Here is a 13,132-nt window from a genome sequence, read left to right as displayed (position 1 = left end):
CTAAGAGATCAATAGATCAATTGTTGTGTCTATGGGGTGCCCCCTGCCCCCGTATATAAAGGAGTAAGGGGAGGAGGCGGCCGTCCAGGGAGAGGCCGGCCCTTGTTGGCGCGCCAGGAGGAGGAGTCCTCCTCCTAGTAGGAGTAGGACTCCCCTCTTTCCTACTCCTACTAGGAGGAGGGAAAGGAAGGGGGAGAGGGAGAAGGAAAGGGGGGCGCCGCCCCCCTCTCCTAGTCCAATTCGGACCAGAGGGGGAGGGGGCGCACGGCCCCTCCTGGCTGCCCCTCTCTCTCTCCACTAAGGCCCATAAGGCCCATTACTTCTCCCGGGGGGGTTCCGGTAACCCTCCGGCACTCCGGTTTTCTCCGAAATCACCCGGAACATTTCCGGTGTCCGAATATAGTCGTCCAATATATCAATCTTTATGTCTCGACCATTTTGAGACTCCTCGTCATGTCCGTGATCACATCCGGGACTACGAACAACCTTCGGTACATCAAAACATATAAACTCATAATATAACTGTCATCGTAACGTTAAGCGTGCGGACCCTACGGGTTCGAGAACTATGTAGACATGACCGAGACATGTCTCCGGTCAATAACCAATAGCGGAACCTGGATGCTCATATTGGCTCCCACATATTCTACGAAGATCTTTATCGGTCAGACCGCATAACAACATACGTTGTTCCCTTTGTCATCGGTATGTTACTTGCCCGAGATTCGATCGTCGGTATCTCAATACCTAGTTCAATCTCGTTACCGGCAAGTCTCTTTACTCGTTCCGTAATACATCATCTTGCAACAAACTCTTTAGTTGCAATGCTTGCAAGGATTAAGTGATGTGCATTACCGAGAGGGCCCAGAGATACCTCTCCGACAATCGGAGTGACAAATCCTAATCTCGAAATACGCCAACCCAACAAGTACCTTCGGAGACACCTGTAGAGCACCTTTATAATCACCCAGTTACGTTGTGACGTTTGGTAGCACACAAAGTGTTCCTCCGGTAAACGGGAGTTGCATAATCTCATAGTCATAGGAACATGTATAAGTCATGAAGAAAGCAATAGCAACATACTAAACGATCAAGTGCTAAGCTAACGGAATGGGTCAAGTCAATCACATCATTCTCCTAATAATGTGATCCCGTTAATCAAATGACAACTCATGTCTATGGCTAGGAAACATAACCATCTTTGATCAACGAGCTAGTCAAGTAGAGGCATACTAGTGACACTCTGTTTGTCTATGTATTCACACAAGTATTATGTTTTCGGTTAATACAATTCTAGCATGAATAATAAACATTTATCATGAAATAAGGAAATAAATAATAACTTTATTATTGCCTCTAGGGCATATTTCCTTCAAGTCCTTCGTGGGCGATGTCCATGGTGGGATAGACAAGGTTGCTTCTTCGTGGACCCTTCATGGGTGGAGCCCTCCGTGGACTCGCGCAACCGTTACCCTTCGTGGGTTGAAGTCTCCATCAACGTGGATGTACGATAGCACCACCTATCGGAATCACGGATAACAAATATCCGTGTCTATATTGCGTTTGCTCCCTCCAAACTCCTCCCTTTACCTTCATATGCAATTGTTTTACATTTCGCTGCTATACTCTTAGAATTGCATGTGTAGGTTGATTACTTGATTTGTGCTAAGTTGCTAAAATCTGCCAAGAACTAAAATTGGGAAAAGGCTAGATTTTTATTTGGTCAAGTATTCTAATCACCCCCCTCTAGACATACTTTTGATCCTACAAGTGGTATCAGATCTTTGGTCTCCATTTGCTTTGATTTCCATAGCTTTTGGTGATCATAGCCTTGGTTTCACAACCTAGGAGAGTATGGCATCTAGCGAGGGAAATTACCACCATAGAGGTCCTTACTTTGATGGTACTAATTTTTCTAGTTGGAAGCATAAGATGAAAATGCATATTCTTGGACATAACCCCGCCGTTTGGGCTATTGTGTGTATTGGCTTGCAAGGTGAATTATTTGATGGGAGAGAACCGAACCGTGAAGCTACCGTGGAAGAGTTGAAGATGCTGCAATACAATGCTCAAGCTTGTGATATTCTCTTCAACGGATTGTGCCCCGAAGAATTCAACAAAATCAGCCGTCTTGAGAATGCAAAGGAAATTTGGGATACTTTGATTGATATGCACGGAGGTAGCGACTCCGTCAAGCAATCCAAATTGGATGTGCTTCAAAGTCAACTTGACAAGTTCAAAATCAAGGATGGTGAAGGTGTCGCTGAAATGTACTCTAGGCTTGCTCTCATCACAAATGATATTGCCGGCTTAGGAAGTGAAGAGATGACCGATAGATTCATCATCAAGAAGATCCTAAGAGCCTTGGATGGAAAATATGATACCGTGTGCACATTGATCCAAATGATGCCCAATTACAAAGATCTCAAGCCAACGGAAGTTATTGGAAGAATTGTCGCTCACGAGATGTCACTTAAGGATAAGGAAGAGCTCCACAACAAGTCAAGTGGTGCTTACAAAGCCTCATGTGAAGCTCCCACATCATCAGTGAGAAACAAACCTTCAATGAAGAATTGAGCCTAATGGTGAAGAACTTCAATAAATTCTACAAGAGTAGAAGCAATGAAAGAAGCTCCAAGTCAAGGTCCTACAATGACAAGAGATCTTCAAGTCGTGAACGAAATTGCTACAATTGTGGAAGACCCGGACACTACTCCAATGAGTGTACGGCTCCCTACAAAAGAAGAGAAGATTCTCCCAAAAGAAGGAGTAGGAGAGAAGAATCACCACCAAGAGAGAGAAGGAGTAGAGATGATCGTTATGAGCGAAGACCCTCTTGGAGAAGCAAGGATTCGAAAAGGAAGGACAAGTCATCAAAGAGCTACACAAAAAGAAGACATCAAGCTCATGTTGGTGAATGGGTATCCGGCTCCGACTCTCACTCTGAAAGAAGTTATCACTCCGACTCCGAATATACTCAAGATGAAGGTGTTGCCGGTCTAGCTCTTGTGACAACCAACTCCTACGACATATTTGACTCACCAAATGAAGAAATTGGAAGATGCTTCATGGCTAAAGGTCCAAAGGTATCACACCCCGAGTATGTTGATTTTAATAGTGATGAAGATGATTTGCTAGGAGATGATGATTTACTTGTTGACAAATCTAGTTATGAGAACTATGATGAACTTGCTATTAATCATGATAATCAAGATAAAATGAATGACGATGATAAGAAGGAGATTGAGCATCTAACTAAAGAACTAAACACTCTTATGTTAGCTCATGAAACTACCTTGGAAGATCATCGAGAACTTTTAAAGACTCATGAGATGCTACGCTTTGAAAAGCTCAACCTTGAGCAAGAGCACGAGTTCTTAAAAGCAATCAATGATGATCTTCGCAAGAAAAGTTCTTCTTACATTGCCAAGCGTTTACTCTTGTCCACTTACATGCCACAAGTTAAATCTAGCAACAAGAACAAGAAAGATTCTTCCTCTAGTAGTAACAACAATCATGCTAAATCCAATGTTGTTGCTTCTAGTAGTTCTCTTGATTCCACTAATGATTCTCTTAGCCAAGTTACACTTGAGCAAGAAAATAGCTTATGGAAGGGAATTATAGAGAAAGGTGTTTACAAGAGTCTTGCCGGAAGTAAGCAATTTGAGGAAATTGTACGCAAGCAAGGAAGACACCAGAAGAATCAAGGTGTTGGTTTTGAACGAAAGTTCAATTCCAATGGAGTTGAATGGGAAGAAGATCAATACCCCAAGACCAAGTTTGTTCCTCAACAAGAGAAGTATGATCCTACTTCTTTCCAAGGAACACAAGCTCAAGATGATCTTCCACCACAAGACCACAAGCTAAAAGGCAAGGACAAGTTTCAAGAGGAGATTGATGCATTTGAAGAAGCACCTAAGGCCTTGGTCAAGTGGGTTCCCAAGACTACATAAAGTTCCACTTCATCAAGTACGACTACAACTCCAAGGATTCCCATCAAGATGGTGTGGATCCCGAAGAAGAAGAACTAGAGAGTTCTTGAGGGTGACTCCGCCAACATTCTTCACTCTTATCATTTTGGCAAGTACAAGTGCAAACAACTTCCATATCTTGCACTAGTTCAAGGAGTCACAAACCCTCTTGTTGGTAAGACAAGGGACAAGGTAACCTAATCCATTCATGGACACCATCTCATGTGAATATCACTCTATGTCTATGGATATCCTGTGTTTGTTCCTTGTGGGACTAACCCGTGTAGGTATTGAAAGTGCAACTCACTCCAAAGGATTGCTCCGAATGATCTACATCAACATTGAGCACCCACATCTTCAACACCTACATGAAGTCATCATCGACAAAACCCAAGGTTAGTTCATCCCTCTTAGGGGGGATATCACATCTAGGGGGAGCTTTACTCTGATCAATTGAGCTAAAGCAACTCTAATGATGTGAGCACAACAATGCTTTATGTAAAAGTGGCAACCCTACTTGTGCTTAAACGATGAGTATGTCCTATGATCAAATGTTCTCATTTGACTCCTAAGTCAATATACTCATATATAGATGACCTAGTCATCGCCAAATTGCTTGATAGATGCTAGAGTGTTTGTGCATGCTTTGTCACATATTTCATTTGCCATTTTATTGTGTGAGCATGTTGGATGCATATTTTACTCATTCGAGGACATCCATTTGTTGATTTGATTGTTTGGCTATTTCTCTTTTTGCCAAATGGATGGACAAGAATGGCTAAGAACTCCCTCTAGCTATCTATGCTTTTCTCGTCTCAAACTCTATTCATGCTACATCACAAAGTTTGATCAAGTCAGATTCGAACCACTCTGTGTGAGGAGCACTTGGAGTCCCCGATTCGTCATAGACTTAAACTTCCAAAACCTCTTTGTGCATTTCGGTATGACTGAGTCATCCATTCGGTCACACCGAGTTCACTAAGTTGATCTAGGTTTTCAATCTCGGTGCAACCGATTTGAACTTTTCGGTCACACTGACTTGCTGTAACCGCTTGCGATTCTGCATCTCGGTGCCACCGAGTTGTTCCACTCGGTCACACCGACAGGGTTGGGATATATATATCCACGGGTGAGATTTTGGAAATTTCTTCAAAACCCCTCAACCCACGCGTATCGTGCTCTGCCGCCTCGGGTCTCCGGATCGTCTTCTCGCCGCCAGCGACCTCCCGCCGCTGGTTTCCATCACCGTCAACGGAATTCTGCCCCTCCGTTGCCGCCGTAGCGAACTCCGTCGAACTAGGGTATGAGTTCGATCCTTTGTGCTATTCTTTTACCTCTGATTCGTAGCACATTGTTTTGCCATGATCATCACCACGTATGCAAACACTCTATCCACTGAAAACATTCCTTAGGTTAGGTTTGATTTGAAAATTTAGGGTTAGGTCTCCGCAGAACTCATCTCGGACCGACCGAGTTGTAGAAATCGGTCTCACCGATTTGGCTTAGGCCATTGCACTTGCACTTTCGGTCTGACCGAAAACTGCAAATCGGTGTGACCGAGTTTGATTCTCTATGAAACCCTAGCAGTCTCGGTGCCACCGAACTGTGACTCGGTCTGACCGAGTTCACTAGCTTAGGTTCCAAAAGCTGCTTCGGTATCACCGAGTTTACAAATCGGTAGATCCGAAATGCTTTCTGTGAAGAACTAAAACTAAGTTTTTGACTCATCTGTTTTGCAAAACCTCTGCACTTTGTGATGCTTATCCACTCTACCTCATCTATATCTATTCACAGGGTCTGCTGTCAGTAAGTTTGCAGAGATGTCTGATCAGAGTGACAGTCAGAACAGGTCAGAGGAACAGGTGCAGATGAGTGAGGGTACATATCCCTCAAGCACTTTTGATGATGGCAGCAGGAGCACTCCAAGCAACTTGCCAAAGGCAGCCACCAGATCTAGGAAGAAGAGTCAGAGGAAGAGGATGTTGCACCAGCACCAAAGTCACAAAAGCTTATGGGAGATGATATAAAGTCAGGGGCTGCTCCATCAAAGCCCAAAACTACTCCCAAAGCACCAACTCAAGCTTAGAAATCTGCTCCAAAGAGAAGCACCAGAAACATTCCAGCTGAAGAAAAGAACAAGGCCCCAGTGCTTGAGGCTGCTGATGAAGAAGATGATGAAGCCCTAGTGCTCAGAAAGTTGAAGCCCAAAATTCCAGACCACAATGATGCTCATCCAGTAGCTGAAGATATGCACATCAGAAAGGATGCTGGACTGAGATTGTGGAGGCAGTCTGATCCTTATGCTGTGAGGAGAAGGACATCAATTGACTACAGATTTCATACCAAAGAGCAACAGGACTTTTATGAGACAATTTTGCTTCACAAGAAGCCCATTGTATGTGACATGAGATGGGTTGATTGGGAATACATCAAGGAAAATGAAGATCACTATCCAGGAGTACATGACAGCTTCAAAGCATTGCTCAGAAGCTCACAAAATGGAATGATGAGCTGATCATGCAGTTTTACTCCACTGCTCACTTTTACCCAGATAGAAGGATAGTATGGATGTCTGAGGGTACAAGGTACCAATCCACAGTTGAGGAGTGGGCCAAGCTGATAAATGCCCCTGAAGAACATGAAGATGACTTGGATGTGTATGCCACCAAGAAGAAAGACCACAACTCTATGGCAAACATGTACAAGGAGATCCCAGATAAGGCTTTGGAGACTCATAAGCTTGGATCTGTACACTATCTGTTGTCTGGTCTGCCTACCATCAACTGGATCCTAAGGCACACATTGCTACCCAAGTCAGGAGATCACAAGATGATCAGAGGGCATTCTATCAATCTGCTCCAGCTTTTTGATGTCCCTCAGAAGTTCAAGGTTATGAGTTTGATTGTAGAAACAATCAAGAGGACTGCAGCTGACCAGAAGAGAAGCTGTGGGTATGCTCCACACATTCAGGAGCTCATCAACTCAAAGATGGGCACAGGCACTTATTTGCTGGACAAGGAGCACTTACCCTTATATCCTGAATTTGAGGACAACACTGTTGTGATGAATGAGGAGGAACCATCATCAGTTCAAGCACAGGAGAAGAGAGCCAAAGCAAAGGCTGAGAAAGCTGCCAAGATGCCAAGTGTTGAAGAGGCATCTCAAGTTTTCCTGAAGAGCAAGCAAGATCAACTTGCATATCTGATCCAGTCAACACTGAGGATTGAGAAGGGCTTGGCCACCCTAACTCAAAACCAGGAGAGCTTGGAGAGGATCATAGAAACCAAATTTTATGATCTTGATCTGAAGGTAATGGAGATCCAAACCGTAGTTGAGCAGCTTCAGGAGGAAGCAGAAGAGAAGAGAGGCAAGGCAACTACTGATGCATTTGAGAGAGTGCCTAGAGGACAGAGATCTGCTGCAGTGCTAGTGAGAGATTCTAGAGCTACAACGTCAGCACCAGCAGCTACAGCTCCAGTGCCACCTCCAACAGCCATTCCACCAGCTCCAACTACATCAACAGATGCCTTCGTCCTTGGAGTTCTCTCTACACTACCTCCTGAAGACCAAGCCTGAGAGACGCATAGCACTATGCATATTTGAACTTTTTGGTAACTTGTTGCCAAAGGGGGAGAAATATGTATAGATCATAGGCTTCGAGAGAGTGTTTTGCTTTCTTGCTTTTGGTTGAACTTTTTGATTGTGTGCTTGTGTGAGATACTTTATGTCCTTGTGAGATACTTGTATGATCATGTGGTTGATCATTTGCTCCCTCAATGCTTGTTTGGATGCTACTATCTTTTATATCTCATATATGATCATTCACTTGCTTGGTGATGAGTGCATGCTTTTACTTTCTATCATTTTGAGCGCTCCAACAAGATGTATGTGACATGGAAGAGTAACCCATGATCCTAATCGATTGTGCATTTGCATTCAAAAGCAAATCTCAAATAATGCACAAATTTAGGGGGAGCTCTTGCTTATCACATACTTCTCAAAGCGACGATGTTTTTCAATCTTATGATTATTTGTCGAAGCTTTGATCTATATGTTGTCATCAATTACCAAAAAGGGGGAGATTGAAAGTGCAACTATCCCTGGGTGGTTTTGGTAATTCCTAACAACATATAGCTCATTGAGCTAATGCTATTTTAAGATAAATATTTCAGGAAAGCTCAATGATTGGCATTGCATGGATTGGAAAGTGGACCCCTCAAAATGCTAAGGACAAAAGATAGGCTCAAGCTCAAAGCACAAGACTCTACATTTTACTTTTAGTGATCCAAGATCACATTGAGTCCATAGGAAAAGCCAATACTATTAAAAGGGGGTGAGGTGTTGGTTAATAAGTTACTTGCTCACAATGCTTAGTGATATGCTCCAAAAACCCTCAACTACTTTCTCATTTCCACATATGTCCCAAACCAAAAGTCAAACTCGGCCCCACCAAAATCTTCTATCCGGCGCCACCGAGTTCTCTTGACATAGCCACTGCCACAAACCCTAGTCACTTCGGTCTCACCGAGATGGGATTGCAATGTCTCTGTTTCCCTTCGTAACATTTCGGTCCAACCAAGATCAGCGATCGGTCCCACCGAGATTGCAATGCAAACTCTCTATTTCCCCTTTGTAACATTTCGGTCTAACCAAGATGAGCGAATCGGTCCCACCGAGTTTGCCTGACCAACTCTCTGTTTGTCTATTACCAAAATCGGTCCCACCGAGTTTGTGTAATCGGTCTTACCGAGATTACGTTATGCCCTAACCCTAACGACATCGGTCCCACCGAGTTGACATGTTGGTCCCACCGAAAATCCTAACGTTCACATTCTGAACTAAGTTGGCTCGGCCGAGTTTCATGATTCGGTCCCACCGAGTTTGGTAATTTGTGTGTAACGGTTAGATTTTGTGTGGAGGCTATATATACCCCTCCACCCACTCTTCATTCGCGGAGAGAGCCATCAGAACATGCCTACACTTCCAACATACATTTTCTAAGAGAGAACCACCTACACTTGTGTTGAGGTCAAGATATTCCATTCCAACCACATAAATCTTGATCTCTAGCCTTCCCCAAGTTGCTTTCCACTCAAATCATCTTTCCACGAAATCCAATCCTATGAGAGAGAGTTGAGTGTTGGGGAGACTATCATTTGAAGCACAAGAGCAAGGAGTTCATCATCAACACACCATCTATTACCTTTTGGAGAGTGCTGTCTCCTATTGGTTAGGTGTCACTTGGGAGCCTCCGTCAAGATTGTGGAGTTGAACCAAGGAGTTTGTACGGGCAAGGAGATCGCCTACTTTGTGCAGATCTACCCTAGTGAGGCAAGTCCTTTGTGGGCGATGGCCATGGTGGGATAGACAAGGTTGCTTCTTCGTGGACCCTTCGTGGGTGGAGCCCTCCGTGGACTCGCGCAACCGTTACCCTTCGTGGGTTGAAGTCTCCATCAACGTGGATGTACGATAGCACCACCTATCGGAACCACGGATAAAAAATCTCCGTGTCTACATTGCGTTTGCTCCCTCCAAACCCCCCCCTTTACCTTCATATGCAATTGTTTTACATTCTGCTGCTATACTATTAGAATTGCATGTGAAGGTTAATTACTTCATTTGTGCTAAGTTGCTAAAATCCGCCAAGAACTAAAATTGGGAAAAGGCTAGATTTTTATTTGGTCAAATAGTCTAATCACCCCCCTCTAGACATACTTTCGATCCTACATATATGTCAAGTCTTCGGTGGAGGTCGTGTTGATCACGCCTCCTGCATACAGCTTCCGGGGTCCATCTTGAGTACGAGCGAGGGCCCATCGGCCCAACCCGAGGATCATGGACAGACTAGGTTAGCACCCCCTTATCCAGGACACTGTCACTTATCAAGGCAATGAACGTTAAATCAATGAATCATGGTGGAAGTAAATTGCCGATATTCCCGTGTGTCCTCAAGAGTGTTTTAATCACTATAAGAAGTATCACCGGCTTGTCCTTAGCACAATTAAGGATTGGGCCACTTGTTGCACCTTGCTACTTGCTACCAATTATCTTGTTATAAAACTATCTATCAAAACTATCTTACAGCACTTGCAGTAAAAACCTTGTTGAAACTGCCTATCAATCCGTTTGCTCCTTGTTGGTTTCGATACTCTTACTTATCAATCCTTCTGCTCATTAGAGTTTTTATTTTTTCCCTGTGGATGAAAAAATTATACTATTTGGTTTAGCCGCTATTTAATATGCCATATATTTGGTTCGCAATAGTGTAACCTTTGACAAAATATGGATCAAGACCTCTCTCCTCCTCCCCCCCCCCACACACACCTTTGGAATTGCGTTCGTTGCTTGCTCTTTCCTTTTGTATTGGGCAGGTGTCTAGAAGCATAAGTTAGCAGACAATCTATGTGGTGTTGAAATCGTGAGAGCCAACACTGATAATATGATATTGTTTGTGTTGTTCAACTGATGCTTTCTAACCTTCTGCCATCCTGTAGGGTGATTCTTTTGTCGATATCGAAATTTGACCCCTAACATTAGCTCATGTCCCTCACAAAGAAACATTAGCTCATGTCAGTGATTTGGTTTCTCCAACCCATGGAATCAATCGAGAAACCCGAGCAGGGACAAGAGAAGATAACAAGCAAATGGCTAAGAAAGACGTCATATTGTCATCAAAATCCTGGGTGTTCTCAACCAGTACGTTTATTTTCTTTGTGTCCAGTTTAAATAATCATATTTAGGTCGATTAATTCACTCTTTCTAGAGAAAACTTGACGCATTATCATTTTAAATTGGCGACTGTGATTGAGAATGTTCTGGATCACTAGAGTTAAATATTACGTAAAGATAATTTTCCATACAACTTTGCAATGGCTATGAAAGTGTTGTGGGTCACAAGAGTGTTCTGGGATCTCTTGAGTTAATCAAATATATTTTCTATTCAACTTTTCAATGGCCATTACATTGCACTTGTGACTCGTTAATGATATTTTTACCATCTATCGAACCAGGAAAATTAGTTCTATAGCACCCACAAAGTCTAAAATTTATTCTATAGCCAGTCAAGTAATTATTGGGTCTATTATGAGTTAAAATAAATGGTTATGACCAATTTATAGTAAACTTTTTTACTTCTTTGTAACCCATCCTATTGACACCCGACCTTAATTACTATTTTTTATTATATTGCCAAAATAAACAGATTAAAATTCAACTAAATGTTAAGATACAATAATTTTAGCACCGACCACTGAATTTAAAGCATATATTGCAAGGAAATTGATGCTGGTTGTTTCCATTTGGAGCATCGTCTATTTTTTCCATTAAACCAAGTTATTCTAGTCAAAGGACAACACAAAAGAACAAAAATCACATGTATCCATAGATTAATTTGTGGCAAATAAACTTCAAGTATATCTATGTGTTCAATCTATTTTTGTATCCTTGAGTGTCACCACAGAGAGCTCTAGAGCTGACACACGTTTCTATGGTGCATGGTTTTAGATCTAAATAAACATAAAGCACAATTGCCAATACACCAAATAGAAATTATAGAGTATACATAATATCTATGAGGTACCAATCCTTGAATCATTTGGCATTGTTTGTTTGTTAAATCATGGTCAGATTTGCCTTTCATGTTTCTAGATTGAACAACCAACGTCATCGTATACCATTTTTTGTTGTTGAAATAACATCCCTCGGCTCAACTTAACCTAATGCTTCAATTTTTCTTTTCTTGGTTCGATATATGCAGTCTGCGTAAAAATGTAGGCCATGTACTTAGTAAGTATTGCTTGTAAAAGATATGCATATAATTGTTTTCTTGGTTTCATCCACAACTACATTAGAATATTCAATTCAACCCCGAAACTAATAGTGACTTTGACTCCCTCAATTTGGTCAAGTCATTAGGATTTTGGCATTACCCGTTTAATTCAGAAAATCATAACAAATACACAACAATAATATACTTTTTCCCTACTAAAGTAAATTTGAATATCTTCACTGCATACAACTTAGGGCTCAATAGTGAGAGACCCTAGGTGGGCACCCTTATTCTCATGCCTTAGAGCCGGCAATGTATGTATGTGATCAGGCAACCCATGTTTTTGGCCACGTAGCATGGGAAAATTTGGTTTGGGTGCATGTCAGTTTTATCATTCCAAAGGAATTACATGCGGTCGAGGTTTTCGGGTCTACAAGTAAATGGCATTGAGGACTAGAGAGACAAACTCCTCTTTCAGTCGATGTCAAGTCCATAGGCTTGATGTCCATAACATGACAAATATGTGGTCATGTATAATGGAATGGTGGTTGATGGGGAATATGTTTTATACATGAATAAAGCTCTAAGGGAGGGCTTGTTTTATTTTGAAGTTGTAAATGATTTTTTAAAATGTTTGTTGTTCCTCAATGTCCATCAGAAAAATCCAATATTCTCACCCCGCCTTACTCCACACATAAAATATACACTAAAATGTAGTAACATTTTTTCATGCCCCCCATCCTCCGAGAGGACCAGGGCAAATTCAAAACATTGAACCAAGCGGTGGTATTCTAATAAATGTTTTCTTGACTTGTATACATATGTACTACAAAAATCATAGTACCTCAAGATGTACAGATGTGTTATTAAATAATTTAGAAAATATTAGAAAAATGTATGATATATTCTATTTAGTATAACGAGGTGACTATTAAATCATGGCACACACATAGCCACCCATGTCTCATGATTATTCATTTGAAAATGAATAATGTACTTGTGGAAGAAACCATGACTATGGAGAAAACAACAAAGACTAAGTGGAATAAATAATGACCCTAGGTCCAACAAAATATAGAGCAAGGGGAACAAAGAAAACAATGCTTCTAGAACAAATCACTACTGCGAGTGGAACCAATAGTTCTCATGGAACAACTCATATGAAGAATGTAATAAATTTTTAGTGCATGCAGAGTAAATAGCGACATCAAGTGGAAACAAAATTTTAGACAAATGGAAGATACTATAACTATTGTAGGCAACATCTGCAGCGCCGTCCTCAAACCGTTCGTAACCGTCCGGACCGCACGATCTGGACTTGTTTTTCCATCCAACAAGGTCCTGTATCGGTCCGTTCGGCGGTCCGGATAACCTTTTCTACAAAGTAGAAACA

The sequence above is a fragment of the Triticum aestivum genome, chromosome 5D (assembly GCF_018294505.1).
Source record: "Triticum aestivum cultivar Chinese Spring chromosome 5D, IWGSC CS RefSeq v2.1, whole genome shotgun sequence".
Classification (NCBI taxonomy): domain Eukaryota; kingdom Viridiplantae; phylum Streptophyta; class Magnoliopsida; order Poales; family Poaceae; genus Triticum; species Triticum aestivum.
The sequence above is the reverse complement of the archived record's forward strand: the minus strand, read 5'-3'. Positions refer to the sequence as shown.